Source organism: Symphalangus syndactylus, chromosome 18 (genome assembly GCF_028878055.3).
Source record: "Symphalangus syndactylus isolate Jambi chromosome 18, NHGRI_mSymSyn1-v2.1_pri, whole genome shotgun sequence".
NCBI lineage: Eukaryota > Metazoa > Chordata > Mammalia > Primates > Hylobatidae > Symphalangus > Symphalangus syndactylus.
Window position 1 is genome coordinate 95,651,936 of NC_072440.2, and position 26,684 is coordinate 95,678,619.

Sequence of the window (26,684 nt, forward strand, 5' to 3'; positions counted from 1 at the left end):
AACTTTTCTTGGAGCATTGATTTTAGACATCCAGAACTAAACAAAGTCACCATTAATTTTTACTTCAAAGGCCTTTTCTATGAGCTCTTGTGGGACAAGTGGATTAGGAAGGCATTTATGGTTGTGAATTTGCTGTTATTTCTTTTAATGTGGTGCATCTGACATGCTAAATGCACTAAGTGCCTAATAAACTATCAACTGAATCATGAACAATTTCATTATCTTGTTCAGGGACACAGATATCCATTAGTTAATTCACCTATTTGCAAAATAAGCAACGAACATTTTACAAATGAGAGAAGCATATTGTTTTTAAATTGCATTTATCAATTCATACCCCAGACATTCAGGCAAGATGATAGACTGAGAAGCAGCTCTGTCTCACTTCCATGCTTTTCCCAATAAGAGAAAAAAAAGAGAAGTGAACTCAAATTTTTACAGCTGTGAGTGAAAGTTTAAGTCAAGAAAAATTCCTGTGAGTACTTATATCGAATACATGATTCAGGAGCTGAGGTTTGAATATCTGTGGGAGAAATGAAAAAAATATGGCCATGTATTCAGAGGCAGTCTGAAGTGGCCTCACTGCACAAAGCCCAGCATAACAGAATCTACGCTACCTGTGTACTGAGGCTAGAAATGTTCCACCTGTTGGACAAGGGGCAGGATGGCTTAACCAAGGAGGAGACAGAGGCAGAGATTAAACCTCTAAAGCTGTAAAGAACACTATCATGTAGCTCTTATGAATACTTTTCAGAAGATGTAAAAATTCCTGATTGGGAAACTATTGTCAGAAGGGACCTGGTCCTGATTAATCTCATGGATCTCCAGATGACTGCTTCTACAAATCATTCTACAAGCAGGATTCCCACAAAAACAAACTCCACTGGATATTAGAAACCACAGAAAAAAACTGCCATGTGGTATCATCAGCATTGGCAAAAGACATGGGAATTTGTACCCAAAGAAGATACTTTAATTAGGAATATTTAAAGTGTTTCAAAAAGCAAATCAAGAAAGGAAAGGTACAATGTAAGAATATAATAGAATAAAAACATAATAGGCAAATCTAAAAAAAATCTAAAAATAAAAATAAAGGGGCTAAAACTGAGGGGGAGGGAACTCAGCATCTTGACTTAATAATTGATTAACCAATACAAAAATAAAAAGAACCATCCAGAATTCAGGAGAGCTGTGCAAAATGGAAAACAGAATCCAAGAGATATGAGGCTTAAGACATAAATTCCAACACAATCAAATAGGTGTTCAAAGGGACTTGCCTTGTGTTTGCTAACTTGAATGAACTGTGACCAGCGTTGGTTTCAAGACTGTAATAGTCTTATCAAAGGTGTTGGTCAGTTTCCCGCTTTTCCTAATCTCTGTAATATTTTCTATTATTTAAGAGTTATCCGTTCCTTGGTAGGTGGTAAAACAGGCCTGGGGAATGTGTGGAGTGGGGTTGCTGGTGACTGGACATTTTAACTATAAAGTTATTCAATGATAACATTTGAGGATTTTTATTTCTTCTTGAGTCAGTTTTCATGTTTATAATTTGCTTTAAAATGTATACAGTTCAGTCATTGGCATTAAATTGACTAACTCATTTTTAAATGTACATTTGATAAAATCAAATACTCATTTATATTTTTTAAAAATCTGAGTAACCTAGAATCTGAAATAGATAACCTTAACCTGTTAAAGGTATTCTACTAAAATACGTCAGTAAGTGTCACATTCGATATAAAATACAGAACAATTTCCCAAGAGAGTGAAAATGAGATCAAGTTGCCTACTGTCACTATTTATTTAATATTATATTGGAGGTCCTAGGCAATGTATTTAGACAAAAAATAAATAAAAATAACTGATAAAAGTTTTAATACAAATAAATTTTTTATTATTTGCAATTTACATGATTTTTGTAGATGAAAAAACTCAGGCTCTACCAATAAGCTATAGAAGTAGTAAATGATTTTAGTGAGGTCTCTGAGTAGATCAATATACAAAAACTGTATTTTCATATATGAACAATAAAAACTTTGTTAATGAAATTTAAAAATGTATTCCATTATAACAGCATGAAAAATATCAAACACATAAGTATATAAGAGGCATATAAGGATTATATACAGAAAGCTGTGAAACATTATAGAGATAAACAAAAGAAGATACATAAATAAGGGGATATACCATATCATTGATTAGAAGGCCCAACATTATGAAGATATCAATTGTCCCCAAATTCATTGAAAGATTCATTGTAATCAAAATCATGATAGGAGAGGTTATTTTTGATTCTTTATTTTGTATTGTTCTTCTGAGAAAATTGACAAGCTAATATTAACATTAAAATGGAGCTGCAAAAGAGAAAACTTTATGGTAATTTTGAAGAATAAACAAAATTGGAGAAATGGTATAACCAGAGAGCAAGAATTATTAGAAAGCTACAGTATGTAGCTACAGTGCTACAGCACTGGCTTTAGGATAGACAAAGAAGCTAGTGGACCCAGCTGAGATTCAGAAATAGACTCTCATATATATGAGAATTTATTTATAATAAAGTGGCTCTGCATAGCCATAGGGAAAAGGCAGCCTTTCCAATAAATGGTTCTGGGTCAAATGGAATTTTATATTAGAAAATGTGAATATTGACACCTACTTCACATTATGTACATCACGTACAAACATTAATTTCAGTTAAATTGCTTAACTCAACTTGAAAGTTAAAGCAACACAGTTCCTAAATGATAACATACACTCAATAATAAATATACTAAAGGATGTTATTCAGCTAAATGACAGTCAGAATAAAAGCAACAGTGAGTTAAGAAGATAAAATATTTTCATAAAGACTAAATTTTATTGAGTATAAATATTAAAACATAAATGTTAAAAGTGTATGAAATTTGATATTATTAACTCATTTTAATAAGTCATATGTTAAAGTGAAAACAAAAGTGGAAAGAATATTTTTAAATGAACAGAATATATCACTACAGCTTAAAATTGTGAGATGTAATTAAAATAGTATTTTAAAATACAAGGCCGAATGCATAAAGTAGAAAATTTTAAAAAACTGAAAACAAATGAGCTACTAATGAAGAAAAGTGAAATAACTCACAAAAGTCAAAGTAAAAAATAATTTTCAATAAACAAACAAAACAGTAATATAAAGCAAGAACTCAAGTATTGGTAACAGTTATTCTTTCCAAAGCCTAATAAAATATAAAAAAACTCACCAGGAAAAAATAATTAAATGCTAAACATTTTACCAAAAACTAGAATGTGCTATAGATACTGTAAGAGAATAGGAATAGCTATGTACCGGTAAGTTTGAACTTAAATAAAATAGAGAACCTTTTAGAAATATGTAAGTGATAAAAACAAGCTCAGTAAGAATATGGTCAAGGCCATTGTGAGTTTTTAAATGCACTATTAATTTTGGTTTGCTGGTATTATATCTGGGAATTTTATATCTGTGACTTAAAAGTGAGAGACATCTGTGATTTCTTGTTTGGGTATTATCTCTAACAATTTTCTTTTCCTTAAAATCAGGATGATAACAGTTTTATAAATTAATTCAGAGACTTTCCATATTCAACTATGCTTCAGAGCACTTTATCAATTGAGTGTTTTTAAAGTTTGAAATAAATCACTTGTAAAACCAATTAGTCCTAGAGCTTTTATTAAAGATATATGTAATAAATCTTTAATGTCTATCATGTTTATTGTTCTATATAGATTTTCTGTTTCTTGATTCAATTTTGTATATTTATATTTTTAAGAAAAATAACTTATTTTATTGATATATCATAAGGTAAAAAATTATTTTATTATAATTTTTATATCCCATCAATATCTATTATTGCACCCTCATTTATAGTTGTATTTTTGTTTGTGTTCTCTCTTTAATTGGATCATCATCTATTTATCTATTTTACTGATTTTTAAATATTATCTCTTGGTTTTATTCATCAAATCTTCTTGTTTTTGTTCTTCAATTCTCAGTAGCCCGTTTTGTCTTTACTATTTTATTTTCTTTATGTAAATCTGTCCTTTTCTTTTTCTAATATCTTTATTTGAATTCTTATTTTATTTAATTTTCTTTTAATAGCTACTTTTATAAATTTGTATCATTATATTCTGGGAAAGATTATTTTGAAATGTGCTTGTCATAAAATAATGACTTTCCATAATTAAAATGTATGGGAAATCTTGCTTTAAAAATTCACACATTGAATCAATCAAATCAGAAACTTGGGAATAATCAATCTTCCACCTCTCCAGCTTTCCCCCATTTTACACCAGCCCACGCTGGCCTTGAATTTTTTAGTCTATTTTTCAAAATTCTATTAGTTCTGTCCTTTTTCTGTTTCCATTCCTGCTGCCACTATTGTAAAGTTATCTGTCATTTCCACCCAGATTGCTGCAATAATCATTAATCTCCCTGTCAACTGCTGCTTTTTAAAAATTTATTGTCCACAATGCTGTTAACAATTTACAACTAAGTCCACAGTTTGCTGTCCACTGAATTTTGTCCCCTTAAAATTCATATGTTGAAACCCTAACCACCAATATGACTATATATTGGAACAAGGCTTTTATGGATGTAATTAGGTTAAATGAGGTCGGAAGAGTGGATCCCTGATCTGATAGGCTGGGTGCCCTTGTAACAGACACCAGAGAGCTCGCTTTCTCTCCACTGTGTGAGGGTGCAGAGAGAACTTCGCCATCTGCAAGCTGGGAAGAGAGTCTTCACCAGCAACCGACGGTGGTGGCACTCTGATCTTGGACTTCCTCCTTTCGGAAGGATGAGAAAGGAGGAAACATTTCTGCTGTTAAGTCACCCAATCTGTAGTATTTAGTTGTGGCAGCCCAAACACATTAATACATATTGGTCATGATACTTCCTCATTTAAAATGTTAATGACTTTGCAACGCTTTAAATTCAATTTTCTAATCATGGCTCATAAAGGCTTCCATGATTTGTTCTTACATCTCCCTGTCTCCTCTCCCCATTAATCACCCCAGATCATCAGTTGTGCCAGGTTGGGAAAGCACCGCCATCCACAGAGCATTCAGTTTCCACCCGCTTCTACACAAACCTTTCCCAGCCCTGCCCCACCAAATTCTCTCTCACAAGTGAAAGGATGCACCTTTTCAACTATTTTACTCTCTTTGCCTAACACTGTGCCTGACACATAATAGAAATTCTATTACAGTCTGTGGAATTGAGTAAAAATGAATAAAAATTATTAGCTATTTTCTTAATTACATTACATGACATATTTTAAAGACCACACGCTTTGCTTTTGTTTATTTTAACAGATTAAATCACCCAATTTCCAATTCCATGTCCTAATTCAGGCAAGAATATCCAAAGGCCCTGGAAGAGAAGAGACAGGAAGATGCTGATGAAATAAAGTTCCAGGCCTGGGACTACTCTGTACACGAATCTGATTACCAGCTAGTATAGAAATCTCCATGATTTACTGTCAATGGCAGGTGGCCATCAGGAGATTCCAGGAGATTTTCCAGAAGAAAAAACTCACATATGAGCCTTTGCTGTACTTGACCCAGCAGCCACCAGTAACAGAAATGTGGATAGTTGCTGAAATGAACACTTTTGTCTCTGTTTATAGAAAAGGGAGGCTGGGCGTGGTGGCTCACGCCTGTAATCCCAGCACTTTGGGAGGGCAAGGCGGGCAGATCACGAGGTCAGGAGTTCCAGACCAGTCTGACCAACTTAGTGAAACCCCATCTCTAAAAATACAAAAAAATTAGCCGGGCGTGGTGGTGTGCGCCTGTAATCCCAGCTATTCCGGAGGCTGAGGCAACAGAATCCCGTGAACCTGGGAGGCGGAAGTTGCAGTGAGCCGAGATCACGCCATTGCACTCCAGCCTGGGTGACAGTGCAAGACTTCGTATCAAAAAAAAAAAAAAAAAAAAAAAAGAAAAGGGAAATAATGCCTCAAAATTGTCAACTGGACACATTGAAAGCACAAATGACGTCCAGTGAAGCAAGGATTTAAGAAGATAAAATCAAAACAGTTTTCTTTACAGCAGACACTGCTGGTGCTCCCCCCAGATGTCCTCAGGTCCCTTGTACTGTTTCTGTGCTGATCACACTGTAATAAAACAGGAAATTACTAGCAAAAAATTAACAAACTTAAAAAAATTAAAACATTACTCTGTTAAATGAGAAAATTAAAATTAACGTCACACATTATCAATGAATTAACTCAAAAGCACAACATTTAAAAAGATGTTATTTACATATCTAAAGGAACTCCATAATGTTTTTTAAACATTTTTATTTCAATAGCTTTCGGGGTACAAGTGGTTTTTTGTTACATGGATGAATTACATGGTGGTGAAGTCTGAGATTTTAGCGCACTCATCACCCAAGTAATGTACATTGTGCTCAATTGGTAGGTTTTTTTTAATCCCTAGCCCTCCACCTACCCTCCCACTTCTGAGTCTTTAAAGTTTATTATACCACCCTGTATCCCTTTGCATATTCATAGCTTAGTTCTCCCTTATAAGTGAAAACATACAGTTTTTGATTTTCCACTCCTATGTTATTTACTTAGAATAATGGCCTCCAGCTTTATCCAAGTTGCTGCAAAAGACATTATTTTATTCCTTTTCTGTGGCAGAGTAGTATTCCATTTTATATATATATAAATAACAAAATTATATAATTGATATATGTAATTGATATATATATAATTGAAATATATACATATCACATTTTCTTTACTCACTCATTATTTGATGGGCACTTAGGTTGGTTCCATATCTTTGCAATTGTGAATTGTTCTGCTATAAACATAAATGTGCAAATGTCCTTTTCATATAATGACTTCTTTTTCTTTGAGTAGATACCCAGTAGTGAAATTGCTGTATCAAATAGAACTACTTTTAGCTCTTTAAAGAATCTCCATACTGTTTTCCGTAGAGGTTGTACTAGTTTACATTCCTATCAGCAGTGTATAGGTGTTCCCTTCTCCCTGTATCCATGCCAACATCTATTGTTTTTTAACTTTTGAATAATGGCAACTCTTGCAGGACTAAGGTGATATCTCATTGTGGTTTTTATTTGCATTCCCCCGATGATTAGCGATATTGAGCATTTTTTCATCTGTTATTTTGCCATTTGTATATCTTCATTTGAGAAATGTCTGTTTATTTCTTTTGCCTACTTTTTGATGGGATTATTTGTTTTTTTTTTCTTCTTCGTTTGTTTGAGAACTCCATAATCTTAAAGGTTTTTCATTACTAAATAAGAAAGACTGATAATAAATTAAATAATAATTAAGCTCAACAAGTTAACTGAAGGAAAACAAAAACTTACAATAGATTCATAAAGGTAAAACCATCATATATTGTAAATTAGAAAGCAAAGCAAATCCAACAGCACATCAAAAAGATAATTCTTCATTATCAGGCAAGTTTCACCCCGGGAATGCAAGGATGTTTCAACATATACAAATCAATAAATGTGATTCACTGCATAAACAGAATTAAAAACAAAAACCATATGATCATCTCAGTAGACACAGAAGCATTCATTAAAATCCCTTTATGTTAAAAACCCTCAACAGGCTAGGCATAGAAGGAACATACCTCAAAATGATAAAAGCCATATATGACAAACCCACAGCCAACATCATCACAGTGAATGGGGAAAAGTTGAAAGCATTCCTCCTAAGAACTGGAACAAGGCAAGGATGCCTACTTTTATCACTTGTATTCAACATAGTACTGGAAGTGCTAGCCAGAACAATAAGGAAAGAGAAAGAAATAAAGGGCATACACACTGGAAAACAGAATGTCAAAATATCTGTTTGCTGATGATATGATTGTATACCTAGAAAACCCTAAAGACTCCTCCAAAACACTATTAAATTGGTACATGAATTCAATAAAGTCTCAGGTTACAAAATCAATGTACACAAATCAGTAGCACTGCTATACATCAACAATGATCAAGCTCAGAATCAAAACAAAAAGTCAATCCCTTTTACAATAGCTGCAAAACAAAAAAAAACTCAGAATATACTTGATGAAGGAGGTGAAAGATCTCTACAAGAACTGCAAAACACTGCTGAAAGACACCATAGATGACACAAACAAATGGAAGTACATCACATACTCATGAATTTGAAGAATCAATATTGTGAAAATGACCATATTCTCCAAAGCAATCTATAGATTCAATGTAATTCCTATCAAAATACCAACATCATTTTTCACACAGAAAAAAATGTCTAAAATTCATATTGAACTAAAAAAGAGTCCAAACAGCCAAAGCAATCCTAAGTGAAAAGGTTAAATCTAGAGGCCTAGAGGCATCACATTATTCAACTTCAAATTATACTACAAGACTACAGTAACCAAAACAGCATGGTACTTGTATTAGTCTGTTTTCATGATGCTAATAAAGACATACCCAAGACTGGGTAATTTATAAAGGAAAGAGATTTAATGAACTCACAGTTGCATATGGCTGAGGAGTCCTCGCAATCATTGGCAGAAAGTGAAGGAAGAGCAAAGTCACGTCTTACATGGTGGCAGGCAAGAGAGCTAGTACAGGGGAACTCCCATTTATAAAACCATCAGATCTCGTGAGACTTATTCACTACCATGAGAACAGTATGGGAGAACAACATCCATGATTCAATTATCTCCACTTGCCTCCACCCTTGACATCTGGGGATTATTACAATTCAAGGTGGGATTTGGGTGGGGACACAGCCAAACCATATCAGTACTGGTATAAAAGTAGATACATAGATCAATGGAACAGAATAGAGAATCTAGAAATAACACATCTAGAAATAATCTATTCTAATCTAGAAATAGAGAATCTAAAAATAAAGGCCAACCAACTGATCTTTGACAAAGCATACAAAAACATAAATTGGGGTAAAGGATACCATTTATTCAATAAATGGTGTTGGGAAAACTGAATAGCCACATGTAGAAGAATAAAACTAGATCTCTATTTTTCACAACATACAAAAATCAACTCAAGATGGATTAAAGACTTAAATGTAAGAACTGAAACCATAAAAATTCTAGAAGAAAACCTAGGAAAAACTCTTCTCGACATTGGAATAGGCAAATAATTTATAACTAAGACCCTATATTAGTCTATTTTCACGCTGCTGATAAAGACATACTGGTGACTGGGAAGAAAAGGAGGTTTACGTGAACTTACCGTTCCATATGGCTGGGGAGGCCTCATAATCATGGTGGGAGGTGAAAGGCGCTTCTTACATGGCAGTGGCAAGAGATAACAAGAAAGAAGCAAAAGTGGAAACCACTGATAAGGCCATCAGATCTATTGAGGCTTATTCACTATCACAAGAATAGCATGGGAAAGACTAGCCCCCATAATTCAATTTCCTCCCCCTGAGACCCTCCTGCAACACGTAGGAATTCTGGGAGATACAATTCAAGTTGAGATTTTGGTGGGGACACAGCCAACCATATCAGAACCTAAAAGCAAAAGCAACAAAAACAAAAATAAATAAATGGAACCTAATTAAATTAAAACTCTTCTGCAATGCAAAAGAAATAATCATCAGACTAATAAGACAACTCACAGAATGGGAGAAAATGTTTGCAAACTTTGCATCTGACAAAGGACTAATATCCAGAATCTACAGGGACCCCAAAACAGTATAAGAAAGAACGAATAAACCCATCAAAAAGTGATCAAATGACATGAGCTGGCACTTCTCAAAAGAAGATATACAGATGGCCAACAAGCATATGAAAAAACACTCAGCATCATTAATCATTAGGGAAATGCAAATTAAAACCACACTGAGGTACCACCTTACCCCAGCCACAATGGCAATTATTAAAAAATCAGAAAACAATAGATGTTGGCATGGATGTGGTGAAAGCGAATGCTTATACACTGCTCGTGGGAATGTAAATTAGTACAACCTCTTTGGAAAACAAATGGGGATTTCTCAAAGAACTGAAATTAGATCTACCATTTCATCCAGCAATCCCACTACTGGCTATCTACCTGAAGGAAAAGAAGTCATTATATAAAAAAAAAAATCTACACGTGGATGTTTATCACAGCACAATTCACAATTGCAAAGATGTGGAACCAACCTAAGTGCAAATAAACCGATGAGTGGATAAATAGAAAATGTGGTATATATACACCATAGAATACTACTCGGCCATAAAGAACAAAATAATATATTTTGCCTCAACTGGCATAGAACTAGAGGCCATTATTCTAAGTGAAGTAGCTCAGGAATAAGACACCAAATACCATATGTTCTCACTTATAAGTGGGAGCTAAGCCGTGGGTATACAAAGGCATACAGAGTGGTATAATGAACCTTGGAGACTCATAAGTGAGAGGGTGGAAGGGGGATGAGGGATCAAAAGAACTACCTGTTGGGTACAATGTACACTACTCAGGTGATAAAAGCACTAAAATCTCAGATTTCATCACTATATAATTCATCCATGAAACCGAAAAAAAAACACTTGTACCCCAAAAGCTATTGAAATAAGAAAAAAATAAAACAACAACTATTTTTTTAAATTTTTTTAAAAGGAGAATTGATTAAAAAAAGAGCAATGACAATTCTCTAGTAAATTATAGCAGGGAAAGAAGAGATAAAGTGGAATTCAAAAGGAACCAAAAGTACATCTTCAAGGGGGATTTACAAATTATAAGAGAATTTTGTGTATAATTGACTGCTAATACATTTGAAAATCTCTTTCATTTTAATGAAAATGTAAATTGTCAAAACTGGCTTATGAAGAAAAACAAAATCTGAATGAACCAATAACTTTGAAAAACACTTAAAACTCTGTCACTAAAACTAGTCCCATAAAATGGCACCAGTGCAAAATATTTTATGAAATAGACCTCTGGGATTCCTATGCTATTTAAATGTTTTTAGAGCACACAAAGAGATAAAAAAATTCGGTTATTTTTATAGCTTAATGCTGATATCAAGATGTTACAATGATAATCAAGAATAAAAACATATATTGAAAATATGTGTATACTAGATAGATAAATAATAGCAAATCAGACCCCTTGACATTTTTAAATTTCAAGATTTAAAAATGAGACTTCTCCATAAGGTTACTCGAGGCAGAATGGATGTCAGTTAGTGAACAATCTCAGCAAATAGAACAAGTAAGACTCATTTTCATTACGCAAAGGTAATTCACCTTTAGGAACTCAAGGTAATTTAATATATTCACAAGATAAAGAAGGAAAAACTGTGAGATAACCTCTATACACAGCAAGTGGGTGTTTGGTAAAGTTATTTCCAATTTCTAAATAAAACAAAACGTCTTTTCAAATTAGAGTTAGAATGTTCTCCTAAATGTCATTGACTTGGGAACCGCAGGTGAGGTCCTTAGACCATAAGCATCTCCAGCAAGATAGCATTCAAGGGATGTGCAGTGAGTGTCTCCGAGCCCCAGAGTGTGAAGCCAGCTGCCAAGGGACCAGTTTAAGGAAGAGCTTTCTTAACTCTTTAACATTCCTCACTCCCAATCTCCAAACTTGATGGGCTAGAAACTGCTTACCAAGCAGGAGTGCAGGAGAAGGGATAGCATTGGCGGAGAAATGAAAAATAGTGGCAGTGGAAGGCTTCTTGCCTGAGACATATTCATTCTGGGAGGGGAGAAGACTTAATCCTAAATCAACTTTGGAGTTCTACTTAATATCTTGGACTTCATATTCTAATTTTTGGACTGAGATTGTTTGAAACTTAAATTTTAGACTGTTATCTAAGAGTAAGGAGAAAAACTATGTGTCTGCTAGAGTTTTCATCCAAGACCAAAAGAAAATTACCTCCTCTAAGACACTGAAAAGGACTGGAGTTTTTATTATGTCGTCAGTCTTGCGTAGCTAATTGTACTGGTTACATTTATTTTCAGTCCCATATGAACATTTGAATCAGCTTGTCAAGTAGCTAGAAAAAAAATCCTGTTTAGATTCTGAGTAGAATTGCATTTAATTTGTACATTGATCTGTGGTAAAGTTACATTTTTATAATACTAGGTGTTTTCTATTAGAGTATTCTTTTTTACATCCTCTGCCAGTTTTCTAATTTACTTCACATAGGCTATGCATATTTTTGTTAAGATTGTCCCTACATAGTTTTAATTCATTTGTATAGCAATAAGAAGTGCTTTTCCATTATAATTTCCACTTTTTCTCTTAGAATTTCCATGTAATCCTCACTATATATTGGAATTTATTGAACACTTTTGTGGATCTTTAGTCCAACAACCTAACAAAGTTCTTTTTTTTTTTTTTTTTTTTTTTTTTTGAGACAGAGTCTTGCTCTGTCACCCAGGCTGGAGTGCAGTGGCGTGATCTCGGCTCACTGCAAGCTCCGCCTCCCGGGTTCACGCCATTCTCCTGCCTCAGCCTCTCCGAGTAGCTGGGACTACAGGCGCCCGCCACCACGCCCGGCTAATTTTTTGTATTTTTAGTAGAGACGGGGTTTCACCGTGTTAGCCAGGATGGTCTCGATCTCCTGACCTTGTGATCCGCCCGCCTCGGCCTCCCAAAGTGCTGGGATTACAAGCGTGAGCCACCGCGCCCGGCCCAACCTAACAAAGTTCTTTATGCTTATTTGTTGTTTTTATTATCTAGATAATTAAATGATCTGCAAATATCATTTTTTCTTTACTAATATTTATGCTTCTTTTAATTTTATTTAATGAATTTCATGGATTTTATGCAACTACATCAATTCGCATTATCACAGTGAGGCTATTTTGTTATATCGGCCGACTGAGGAGTGTGTGTGTATGTGCACATGTGACAAATCAGGAGTATCTTCTGACATCAGTTAAGATGATCCCATGGCTTTTATCTTTTGATATCTTAATAGTGAATTTCATTAATTGTTTTCCTGATGAGGAACTGTTATTATATGGTAATAACTATAATAGGAAGGGAGAAACCTTAGATATTCATAATGCATTATGTTTTCAATTCAATGAAAAATATTATTTTCTAAGTGACCTATGTCTGAGTTTTGCATATATGTTTGTGAGGCTGGCCAAAATTATGTGTGTGGTGTGTGTGTGTGTGTGTGTGTGTGTTGTGTGTGCGTGTATGTTAGCCTTTTTTAGGGTTTAGTATCAAAATAGCATTAAATTGGCTGTGAAGTGTTGTTTTTCTGTGCTCCAGATCAGTCAATACAGCACGGGAATTACCTTATTTTTGAAAAGCAAGCTGAACAGGAATCTGTTTTTATAGGGCTAGATCTTGACTACTTTTTACAATTTTTCCACGTTATTAGATCAGTGTGCTACCTTTTATTGATGTGATTTTACTAAATTATATGTTACCAGAAAAATCACTCATATTTTTTAGTTTTTCAACTTTTGCCCTGAAAATGAATGTTTTATTCCTCTATCATTTTAAATGATTTTAAATTATCATTTTCTAATCTCCATATTTTTTCTTTTTCATTTTTCTATTTTTTAAATTTGGGTTAATTTGTCATGGATTTCCTATCTTATCAATTTTTCCAAAATAAACCCCCTTTCTTCATTTTATTATTCAGGATTTTTTATAACCTTTTAAAATTTCCATTTCTTTGCTTTTATCTTTGTCAAAGCAGTCTTGCTTTCTGAGGGGATTTATTTTTATTTATTTTCTTACCTTCTTTAATTGTATGCTTACTTCTTTTATTCTCAATTTTCCTTTTTTCTCTTATATGAAAGTAAGACTATCTATGAGGACTGCTAAGCCAACAGTTTACAGCTTCCAAAATGAAGTGTATTCATTGTAGTTTATTTCTAAATAGACATTTTAATTTTCTCTTTAATTCAAAATTTATTTAAAATCTTTTATATGGCCATTTTTATTAAAGTCTAACATACATACAGAAAAGTGCACAAGTAACAGGATTGTGTGTTTCAAAAATTTTTTAGTATGAAATAAATAATTTTTAGTGTAAGTCATCCTATGATGCATTTTTTGATTTTATTACATTACAGCAATAATTCAATGGGTTTTTTTGTATTTTATTAAGATTTTCTTTAAGATCTAATACAGTGTTTTTTTGAATACTCATGTTTTTTTAAAAATATATTATTTCTGTTTGTTGGTACAAAGTTTCATAGAAAATAGACATATAAATATATATAATGATATCATTCACACATTTTCATCATATAATGTATCTAATGATATTTAATTATCCTTAGTTGTTCTAAAATTTGTTCGGGTCAGAGCACAGCTCACAAAGAAATTTATTTGTATGGCACACTCAGAAAATGAACAAAGCTGCTTGAAGCCTGAGGTAATTGGTTTTAGGCTGTGGCTGCCTCAGGTCCCACCAGGCCACCCCATGGCCACGTGGATCAATATCTCAGCACTTCAGTGACCCATCTGCGGCACACCACTGTGGGAAGGGCTGGGAAGCTCAGCTCTCAAGCCTTTGTTATTGTTTACTTAATCTGCTGATTTCAGAAAACTGTGCATTAAAATGAGCTACATGAATGTGGATTTGTCTGTTTCCCTTTTACTTTGTTAGCTTTTTCTTTACAAATTTTGAATCAAGATTGTTAGAGATCTAAAAATCTATGATTCATATGGATTCCATGATTTTTAAGGATTATATTATTTATCAATATTTTATCTCTCCATTGTCTTACTTAGAAATCCTCACTTTAAATTCACTCTTACCTAAAATTAATATTGCTATTTTGGGGTTTGTACTATAACAGTGTACCTGGGACAAATAAAAGAGTCAATTTACGTTACTTACAAGTGGTACACCTAAAACAGAATGAAACATACATTTTGCCTTTTATGTTTCATTCTGTTTTAGGTGTGCCACTCGTACATAGCACAGAGCCATTACCCAACCTAAGGATCTCTTTCCTTCATATTCATTGTCATTATTTCCTTTGGACCTATTTTTGCACTCATATTTTCGACTTAATGAGCTTTTTCAGTGTTTACTTTTATTTCTCTGTCCTGTTTTTGTTTTAAGTAATTGAGTTTTCTTTGTTCATGTTATTCCTCTAGTATTTTCATGTTTATACATCCTATTCAAATTTTGCTGGTGGAAACTCTTAAATCATTGGATCACATATCAATCTCTAGAGCCAGCCAGTATCTATATCTTTTATTTCAACAAGATAAAAACTTTAGGAAAATTTCATTTCCCCCATCTCTCTAACACTAGCCTCCTTGTATATTAAGGTACAAACTGATGTTAAAATGTTTTTAAATTATGCAAAAATAATTATTTCAACTATAAGTTATATCAGTTGCTGGGGGTTGGTGATGTGGCTTTCTTTGTTATGGTTTTGTTTTGAGTTTTTTGCAAGGCTATTTAAAAAAAAAAAAACAAAACATATATCTTCCCTTTCTTGAATTTATTATTTATTTTGATACAATCTATACTCGAATAAGTCTTTTGGAAGATTCTCTGAGTTGTGAGTTTAAGAGCCCTTGCATTACCAAGAACATCTTTATATTTTCCTCTCGTCTGAGTGGTAGTTTCTGTGTCAATTCTAGAACTCTTCTTTCAAAATAATTTTATCTCATACCTCTGAAAAAACTTCCTCCATTATTCTTAGCATCCAACATTGCCAAAAAGAAGTTAGGTGATAATCTAATCTTTACTGATTTCTTCTTTTCTTTTTCTGCAAACTTAGAAGAATTTCTCTCTTTTATTTTATTTTGCACTTTCATTAGCACATATCTAGATGTAAATATTTGTTTATTTATCTATCTAATTAAATTACTCCCAAGTAGCAACTCCCAAGTAGCACTTTTTGGGTCTTCAGGTTTGAGAACTCTGTCTCAAACCACTTACTTTCTTCTGAAGAGTAAGTTGTAATGTGTCTGTTCTCAAAAAATAGATATTCCTGCTGTTAATTACCTAGGGAGAGGGCAGGTTGCTGGGTAGGAAGTTGAGACTCAGAAGGTGTGGTAGGCAGAATGGCCCTTCAAAGATATCCCATCCTAATTCCCAGAACCTGTGAGTATGTTGAGGCATTCCTGCCATGATTTTGTTACATTATATGGTACAGTTGACCTTAAGATGTGGAAATTATCTAGCTGGGCCTGGCCCAATCTCATGAGTTCTTGACAGCAGTGTGCCTTCTCTGAAGCAGAAGGGGAACTTAGAAGCACTGGAAGCATAGAAGACTCACTGTATCATTACTGCTTTGAAATGGAGGAGGCCATATTCAGAGAATACGGAATAAGGGATATGAGAGCCTAGAGGAGCCAAAGGCAGTCCAGGCCAACAGTGAGGGAAAAAATAGCTACCTTAGACCTATAACCCCAAGAAACTGGATTTTGTCAAAAACCTGAAAGTCATTGGAAGTGGATTTTTCCCAGAGCCTCCTGATAAGAACCCAACCAGTCAACACTTTAGTTTTGACCCTACTGTAAGGCCCTAAGAAGAGAACCCAGTCATGCCTACCCAGACTTCTAATCCATAGAACTGTGAGATAATAAATAGGTGCTGTTGTAAGCTGTTAAACTTGTGGTAATTGTCGTGCAGCAGTGGAAAGCTACAGACAGCAAGCCTTTTTCAAGTGGGAAATAAATCCCTGCTTCTTACTCTTGGGCTTTGAGGATGGGAAATATTTGGGTAGGAAAGCTAAGTAAATGGTGACAGTGTAATAAATGGAAGACCTCAGAAGAGAAAATTGAACATTTTATAACTAATGTCATACAGTCAAGGCCCTTGCAAACCTTTTTTTTTTTTTTTTTTTTTTGAGATAGAGTCTCACTCTGTCATCCAGGCTGGGGTGCAGTGGCGCAATCTCGGCTCACTGCAAGCTTCACCTCTAGGGTTCATGCCATTCTCCTGCCTCAGCCTCCCGAGTAGCTGAGACTACAGGCGCCTGCCACCGCACCTGGCTAATTTTTTGTATTTTTAGTAAAGATGGGGTTTCACCGTGTTAGCCAGGATGGTCTCAATCTCCTGACCTCGTGCTCTGCCTGCCTCAGCCTCCCAAAGTGCTGGGATTACAGGCGTGAGCCACTGCGCCTGGCCAGGCCCTTTTAAGTTGGAGAAAGCTATCAATTTCCTTACATTGATTCAAACTAGGTCAAAGACATATCCTTCTTAGGTGGATATTACTTCTCTTGTTTAAAATTAGGAAATCATGGCTCATAAGATGAAGTGACTTGCTCTGAGCTACATGGTCACAGTCAGGCTGGGGTTTAAAACAAAACTTGTCTCTTTTCCCAAACTCTGAGCATTAGTTCATTCATACCTAACACTCCAGTTCAAAGGCTGAGACAGCTCTTTTCTGAGCCCTAGACTCCTAGACAGGGACCTGATCCTGCCTGGATCCTACCAGCTCCTTCACTTAAGATCTCCATCTAGTCCTGCTTAGATTGGACTTCACAGCTGACTCCCACTGCCTCTTAAACACCAATATGGAAGCCTACGGGAATCTCCCCCAGGCCCACCAGTGGCCCTAAAGCTAAATATTACATCCATCCATCTCCTTTACTTTCTCCTCAAGGAGCCAGCTCCTCCATCTAGACATTTGCCTCTTATTCTAAGACCATACTCCATCCCCTTCTGAAGTAAGAGGAGAAGACATTTGAAAATATATGCATGTCCTTTTTTAGTTGTCATAGTAACTGAGGGGTGCTCAGCCATTGAAGTGTACTGTTCCTACAATTCATGGGTCAGTTCACACAATGAAAAACTGTCTTACCCTAAATGCCAATAGCACCCCAGTTAAGAAAAATGACTGTGGTCTGTTTCACTTCCCTGTGATGTGAGGCAGCACATCACCCAATTTTATCCAAACTAGTTGTATCTGCCATACAATGCCTACTGCGATCTTGCCTCTACCCACCTTTCCAGAAAGATTTCCTTTTATGAATATCCTGGGACACCTTGTACACTGCCATTCCTTTCTGCCCCAGGATTCCTACACCCTTTTCCTCTAATATCTTTCTTCTACTTGTCTATTTGCCTGGTGACAGGCAATCATTCATCCCCAAAGTAGCTGAAGTTCTACTTTTAGGAGGTTCTTCCTAAGTCCCTGAGGCAGAGTCTCAGAGAGGATGGAGGTCTACTCTGTATCTTCAGAATTTAGTATTAATAAGTAGTACAACAAATAAAGCAGTTGTTCAAAGAATATTATTAAATAAATGAATTAGTGAATAAATAAATTAATTCTGTAACCAATGATGGATTATTGAGTAAATGAGCAATTGATTGGGAAGAAAATATGCATTACATATTGCTCTGTGATACATTTCACATCCTAAATAGCCTACAAGCATCAAATACCATCCATTGTCTTATGTGATACTGAACTCAAGCTAAAGCATAGCTCTCAATGCATTTCAAGGTGCCTTAAACAGTCTCCTCCTCTTATGTTCATAAGTACTTTGCTTGTTATTGGCTGTGCACTGTGCACGTGGTACTTCGCCCCTCCTTGGCAGGCTGGTGGCTGGTCTGGACCAGGAAGGTCTCCAATGAGTGTGATGTCTGGACTGCCAGGGGCAGTGACCAGGAGAGCCAGGCAGTGAGTGGCTACTGGCTGTGTCTGGGTGCCTGAGTAAGGGGGGCAAGCTCAGCTGTCCCTTTGCTGTTCTCTTGATCTGGATTCCTTCACCTAGAATATTATTAAAAATGGAAACATCCCATTTTAAATAACAGAAGAGTTATTTTAAAAATACTGTAACTGCATCAAAAATGTATCATCTTTTCAATATAAGCATATCATTACATATGAAGCTTCTGGAGGCCATGTGCTTTGACTGAGGCCTCTCCAGTTCCCCGCATTGGTTAAACGGGAATGTTAAAAGCCCACTTCTCAAAAGTGAGAAGTGCACATAAGGAATTTTGTGCTAGGGATGTGGAAACTCCTATATACCGTACTGATTTATTCATGTGCTTCAAATGCATCATTTACTGTACATCCATGATATCCCAGGAACTAGGAGTCTGAGGAAGGCCAGCACTGTTATTCTCAGAGTTCATGGTCTAACACTGGAGACCAACCCACGGAATTTATGATGAGAGAGGTTGAGGCAAGAAGGGGGCTGACTTCACAGGGCAGACATCCTTCACTTAGCCCAGGGGAATCGGAGGAGGAGATAGGAGAGATTCCAAGGAAAGATGAGTTCCAAATCTGAATTTTAATAAAGTAGTAAAGACCAAGAGAGGAAGAATTCCAGAAAGAGAAACCAGCTTGTGCTGCAGAAATGCCAAAAGCTGCTATGAGTATTGTTCCTATTACCCTTCTTATGACTGCCCATTTGTGAATAACACTTGCCTAATTATTAATGATACACTGCTTTGTGTCCTATTGTACCATCACTGAATGCTACTTCTTTGTTGCATTGTTGTTAAAGTCTCACTTGTTTATACGTCGTCTCCTCAAAGATCTATGATGTTTTTTCCCTGCATCCTAAACAGAACTCTTGCAGAAACAAAACTCATCCGCTTCCCCAACCTGCTCCCTCTTCAACCATCCCTTCTACAATCCCTCAGTCACACAGACTCAAAGCCCTGGGTTCATCTTTAGCACCTCCTTTCCCTCTCCTACTTCCATTCTTATTCCCTGGCCTCTCAAAGATACCAATCATGAAGGCTCAGTACTTGCGCCTCGGTTAAGTTTCCTTCCCACCCCCAACCCCAGCAACATCTCCTCTCCCAGCCCTAGGCCTGCCTGAACCTCTCTGAGGGGTCTGAGGGGCCTCAGTTACTGCTGCAGGCTCCGCCCTGGCCTCTTGGCCCCCAGGCTTGTCCTCTGACTGTCTATGCACATCGGCTGAATGACTGAACTCCACTGTCTCTGTGCTTCTGGTGTTACCCTAGCCCTTTCAGCCCAGCAAGATGGACATAACATCTTTCTTGCATATTACAGGGATGCAATGAGACTCGAGACCAGTTTATTATGGTGCCAGGCACAAGGAATTGGAAAAAGTGAGATTTTGGACGTTACTAATGTGCTTTTTCTTTGGCCTTTCCAAGCACTAGATCTTTTTTTTTTTTTTTTGAGATGGAGTCTCGCTGTCGCCCAGGCTAGAGTGCAGTGCTGCGATTTCGGCTCAATGCAGGCTCCGCCCCCCAGGGTTCACGCCATTCTCCTGCCTCAGCCTCCCGAGTAGCTGGGACTACAGGCACCCGCCACCTCGCCTGGCTAATTTTTTGTATTTTTAGTAGAGACGGGGTTTCACCATGTTAGCCAGGATGGTCTCGATCTCCTGACCTCGTGATCCACCCGTGTTGGCCTCCCAAAGTGCTGGGATGACAGGCGTGAGCCACCGCAGTCGGCCACCAAGCACTAGATCTTTAATATGCTCCAGAGATTTGTGTGGTGTGTGTGTTTGTGTGGCCAGGTTGAAGAACAGGGTTTTGACATAGAAGGAAGGAAGGAAGGAAGGAAGGAAGGAAGGAAGGAAGGAAGGAAGGAAGGAAGGAAGGAAGGAAATTATGAAGCAAGACAATAAAGGAAGGAAGGAAGGAAGGAAGGAAGGAAGGGAGGAAGGAAGGAAGGAAGGAAGGAAGGAAGGAAGGAAGGAAGGAAGGGAAGGAAATTATGAAGCAAGACAATAATCCCCAAGCCAGACTATTGTTTTCAGAGAAATTTACTGAGTGCATTTTTTTTCATGCTGGCATATTTAGAATCAAATTTGGATAGCTATATTCTTAGATCTTTCCCAAAGTGCAGAGGAAAACATTCTTCTCTACCCCTAAGATTTACTGCAGTCAGAAATAAGGAGCCTCTGACACACAGGGGGAAGAAATGTTCAACCCAGTGTAACTTTTCCAGGCTCTTCTCCATTCTGGGGAAATGGCTTCAGATTCCAGCACTTATTACAGAAAAAAAATAAATCTTAGAAAGAACTTGGTGAGAGGGGCAACGGGATGGGGCCTTGACAGAGGAAGGCGGAGATGCATGGGTCTGCTACCTGTGAGAGCTGAGGGAGGCTAAATCTGCAGAGAGGAGTGACCATTTCCCCCTAGGGAGAATTGTTGAAGCCAAAGGTACGGACAGTCCATCAGTAATAGCTGCAATATGATGATCACCAGAGTTCCCTGCAGCCACGTAGCCACGTAAACAACAAAATGTGCAACCTGGTGCAGTTCTGAGGATCCGAAGAATCACAGGGTCCTCTGCCTTTCCAAGACCCGGAGGCCATTTTAACTTCCCTTCTCATATATTCAGACTCTATCTTAGGCAAAGGAGTGGGGTTGTGGGGGAAGGGGCCCCCCAAATAATGAAACAATTTTTTTTGAGACAGTATTTCGCTCTGTTGCCCAGGTGGGAGTGCAGTGGCACGAACACAGCTCACTGCAGGCTCAGCTTCCTGGACTCAAGCAATCCTCCCACCCCAGCATCCCGAGTAGCTGGGACTACGGGCATGTGCCACCGTGTGCAGCCAATGAAACACTTTTTATCAATTCTGAGACTGAATAATGCCTTGAGAGAGGTCTTCAGTTTTAATATGAGACTAAACTCTATACCAGACTGAAATAATTGAGATTTTAGTAGTTTTTGTTTTATTTGATGTGTGTGTGTGTGCGTGTGTGTGTGTGTTTGGTGTGTGAGTCAATGTTTTATTGCATTCTGGCTAACCAGCATAGAGAGATTTTTGAGAAGGCCATTTGATTATACACAAATTTTTAAAAACAACTACCATTTTCTCTGCAAATCCAAGTTGTTGTGAGAGATGGCTTTGTGCCTTCCTCCTGCGTAGCCTTCCAATCCATTGTAGTGAGGAGAAAGATGAATAGGAAGAGATGAAAACTGGAATACAATCCCAAGAAATGATTTAACCTGATATCTAACTGACTCTATGATCTTTCCTGACCTACCTTCAAATATTATTTTTCATTTATTCCTTTAATCTACCCAATCCCTTTCCAAGGATCATTTCTTCCAAATTCAGAGTCTCTCTGAAAATGAGCTACAGCTTCCTAATTAGAAAATTGTTCTCATGCTTGTGGCAGGGGCCTCCTGCTCCCACCTGTCTCAATGCTTCTCTGAAGCTTGTTTTCTTCCTCTCTTTGTTCTAAGTTCATGGACTCTGGGTATCCAGGGCTGAGCCTCAGTGGACACAAAGAATAAGAGCTGAAAGTGGAGATGAAGAGAAACTGGAGCACCAGTCTGCCAAAGGCATGGGATCAGATAAGAACCAGGGAGCAGACACAAAGAGAAGGGGCTCTCTACAAGTGACACAAAAATGGCCTTTGTATGGAAGAGTCACTGCTGGGAGTTGAGGAAGCAGCTTGGCTGGGCCATTTTGGGGAATCCTAGCAGTGGCCTCTGGTCTTGTTTGCTTCTCAGCTTTCTCACTTTCCAGGTATCAAGCATCAGGCCGGCATGGGCTGGGATCTCAGCAACAGGTGCCTGTGAAGGGGAGAAGAAATCTTGTAACAAAGCCAGTTTCATTATTAAAATGACTCAAGAAACCCCCATTGGTTGTTGTCTGCTGAGTGCCTGACCCTGTGTGAGGAGAGTCAGGGAGAAGGAGGTTTCTTCAGAAGTCCCCTGTGCCAATGAGTGTACCCAGTGGAGTGGGATGCATTTATATTCACATATCAGGATCAACCAGCAGTAGGACGGATGCTGCTGGTGGTACTGCAGACTCCTAGCTCAGTGCTCTGTTTCCATGACACTTCTTCTGAATTATTATCAGAACAAGTCTACATGAGCTAATACTGTGCATGCTCACTCTGCTTAAACCCTTCCACTCCCAATCCTGTTTCTCTTCTGTGCCCCCACAGAACCATGTTCATTTCTTTACTGCGTCTGTAGTATTTTGTCATGAGGATTACAAGGCAATTCTTGAGATTTTGGAGAATATTAATGTGGTTGCTTTAACAGCTATTTTGAAAACCATTACAATTTAAGTTGTTTTCCTTACCAAGTAGTGGCAGAACAAACTGAGCCTGTAGGGAAACTTTGAGGGTTGGCATCAGAATCAAGGTGCTGAATTTGGGGTTTCCATGTCTAAGGACTGTACCAAGTTGGCCGCATCAAAATATCCTGCTTTTCCCTTCTGTACGGGCTTGGACTGGGTGACTGCTTTGGGATCTTGGGGCCTGGTCCCCGACTGCCTTGTGTTCCGGCTCGGAGTATATGGGCCATCTCCCCTTCTAAGACTGAGCACTGTGTGTCAGGGCTGGGTGGGTTTTGTCTTTGCTCTCACAGTGATGCCCTGAACAGCTTTTACAGCTTCTGCAAAGATGTGTGAAATTGAATCATAAACCAGAAGTTCCATCCCGCCGCCCAGTGAACTTGGCAAAGACAGAAGTGTTCATCTTCCCTGTGTTGTGTTCGCCCACATGAATCTCTCCTCCCATTCCCAGAATGGCCCCGTCATCCTCTCCTTTTCCCTGTATAAGTGAGTTCTCAGCCAGTTGGCTCTGCTCTTCCACCCTAAACTCACCAGGATCCGCCTTCCCTCATCCTGACTAGCTCAGGCGGCTGCAGCCTTCTCCCCTATACCTTTGACTTCTTGGATCCTTGTGCTGCTGCCAACAGTGTATTTCCAGACCTGCATTCAAGATGATCCTTTCTGTGCCAGCCCTCCTCAGCCTGCCCACTCATTCTGCGGCTTACTAAAAAACCACAGAAACATGACATGAAAGGAGTTGACCCTGCGTAGAAATTATCTCCTTCTACAGCATTGCAAGGCTGCCAAGCAACCCTGCTTGAGTGTGTCCAGTGACAGCAGACTCCCTGCCACATTATTTGTGTAGTTTTGTGTAGCACTAACAAAATTTGTGTAGCTCTATTTTATAGCTCTATTGTGTAGCAATTTGTGTAGCTCTAACAGAAAGTTTTCCTCAAAATCAGAGAAAACCAAAAGGGGCCTCGTAAAGTTCTCGGAATACAAATCTATCATGGTGCAAGAATGAAACAGGGCCAGAAAGCTACAAAGACAAGTCAGGGCAAGTTCAGGGTTTAAAAAGCTACACTGCCTTCCAGTCAAAGAGCACACCAAGTGCACAGTCTCCCTTGGGTCTAGCTGGGCTCTGGCCCCCATAGTGTCCACCTCTAGTCTTATTGCTGTCCTCTGGGGCCACAGGGGACTTTGCACAACTACTCTCATGGGTTTCTGGAACCTTCTCTTCCTCAGGGTCAGTGCCTCCCAGGCTTTTATACATGATCCAACCTGGGTTACTTTTTCTACGGTTCATATTCAGCCTTTCTTTCTAGATACATTTTTCTGTACCTCCCTCTGGAAGCCGTATCTGATAACCTATCTTCTCCAACTTCTGCTTAATTCTGCAGCAGTTTAGCAAAGTTGACCAGAAGTCTTTCTACCATTTCCATAGGCTTGTTTTTCTCAAATAGAGCTTCTGGAAGGCAGGGACTTATGTTTGTTTTATTGCCCATATGTAAAGAAACCACATTGGAATTTTTCTTCAGCGACTGCCTTCTAACTTCCTAATTGTGTCTAACATCGTATGAGGAAAGAGAAGCCCACGGAGGTTGCTGAGTCCCAAGTTCCTTCAGCTGAGTGCTATCAAAGCAGGACTGAAACCCAGGTCTCCTGACTCCCATTCCAGTGGTGATTTTTTTCCCCAATATATCCCCTTGGCCTACAGAATTTTAATAAAACAATTCTTTTGTGAATTACTTGCCTGTTGAGGCGTCTGTATGTCCTCTGATTAACATGATCACTCTTGTCTATCTTAAATAACATCAACGAATTCATGCATAATCTCTAATTGAGCCTTTTTTAAGCCTTTGTAAAGAACTATGTACAGATCACAAATGCTTTTTTGATGATAATAGTGATTTTTACCAAAAGCCTTCATTTAGGATAAGTGTGCAACTGCAGAAAGCAAGGCTACTGTTCCTACTCACATTCCCATGTTCACTACAAGCAACTTCAAAGAAACTCTGCAGATGAAGCAATGCCACTATATTGCAATTTACGCTTTCTTCAGTCATTTCTCTGCAACCACACTCAAATTTTCAATTCCTCAAATAGAAAATGAACTGAATAGACATTAACAAAGTAATCTCTCTACTTCTTTGAAAATTGCAAACTAGCTGAATTTTTCTCTTATGGTTGATAATAGCCATGAAGAAACCAATCATAACTCCTTCTCTTCTGCCTCCCAAATACATCATTTGAAAAAGCTTCCTTTATTGGGTAATAAAACGAGAGGAAAAATCATATTAGAGACTAATGAACTCATATAGTGTTATTTTCATCACTTAGTAACCTCAGGATATGAATAATTTTCTTTAAATGAATTTTTTAAATGTGGACTAAGGAATCCATATCCTTAAAAGCCTGAAGTTGTCAAAGTAGAGTGATAACTTTTTTCAAGTTTATAAATTTCGATACAGAAAAACAGTCTTTTATAGATTTAGCTGTCTTTAACTTCAATCACATATTCTAGCTAAAGTCATTAAGCCCAAACACTGACCTAGATTGAGAAAAAGAGGACATCAATTCTAAAGACATGAACATTTGGGACAATAATTGTAGCCACAGCTCAAAGAGGAGGCATCCTGTTTTCCTGTAGGGATGGACAGAGAACTTCATAAAGCACACACTACAGGCTGAGGCAGTACCTAGGAATCAAACTGGGCACCACTCAAAGCAGGCATTAGCTGGGCTGATCCTGGAGAGTTTGTCACAGCCTTTAGTGACTTCAGAAGTGAAAGCAAAGAAGATGCAGTGGAAGGGTTAGTTGTGTAACCAGGAAGGGTTGGCACTTTGCTAAATATGTGGAATTATTGAGAGTCAAAAATAAGCCAGCTTCACCCCTGTGTTTCCTGTGCACTTACCTACAAACTGTCTGGCCTGCCTACAGAAGAATCTTCCTTTCTGATAAGGTTTTGTGTGTTCCTTTCAGAATATGTACGTCTTTATGTCCTCTGAAAAGTAATGCAAACTGAGCTGATGTGGAAGATACTCCCCTTACTCAAAGCACTGTAGACATGCCGTCTTAAAAATGGAAAAACTAATCAGCTAGGAATTGTAAAGTCATAGCCTAATTTGAGACCAAGAAAGGAAAATTCCACATTGAGAAAAAAATAAGAGGGGATCTCAAAATGGTAAGTGAGATTTAAAACTGAAAAGTGTTATAGGGAAATTGGAACCTGGTACAGGCCTTAACAGCTGGCACTAAGGATTAATGCCACCCAGAGAGGGGAATTCAGCCAGGAGTCCTATGTGTGTGGGCAGCTGAAACTGAGTGGTCTGAATTGATTCTGTAGCCAGTGGTATTGTTGTTTGTAAGAAAATCACTGCCCACCAGCTGGGCGCAGTAACTCACACCTGTAATACCAGCACTTTGGGAGGCTGAGGTGAGTGGATCACTCAAGGCCAGGAGTTAGAGACCAGCCTTGCCAACATGGTGAAACCTCGTCTTTAATGAAAAAAAAAAAAAAAAATAGCTGAGTATGGTGGCATGTGCCTGTAATCACAGCTACTCGGGAGGCTGAGGCAGGAGAATTACCTGAACCAAGGAGACAGAGGTTGCAGTGAGTCAAGATTGCGCCACTGTACTCCAGCCTGGGTGATAGACAGAGTGAGACTCTGTCTCAAAAAGAAAAAAAAAATGAAAAGAAATAGAAAATCACTGTCCATCTAACCCAAGAAAGCTGTAATGAAGCTTTTTATCCACCTAGGTCAGTGAATAAAAATAAACACACCTGCAAAAAATCAAAACACAGGAAGG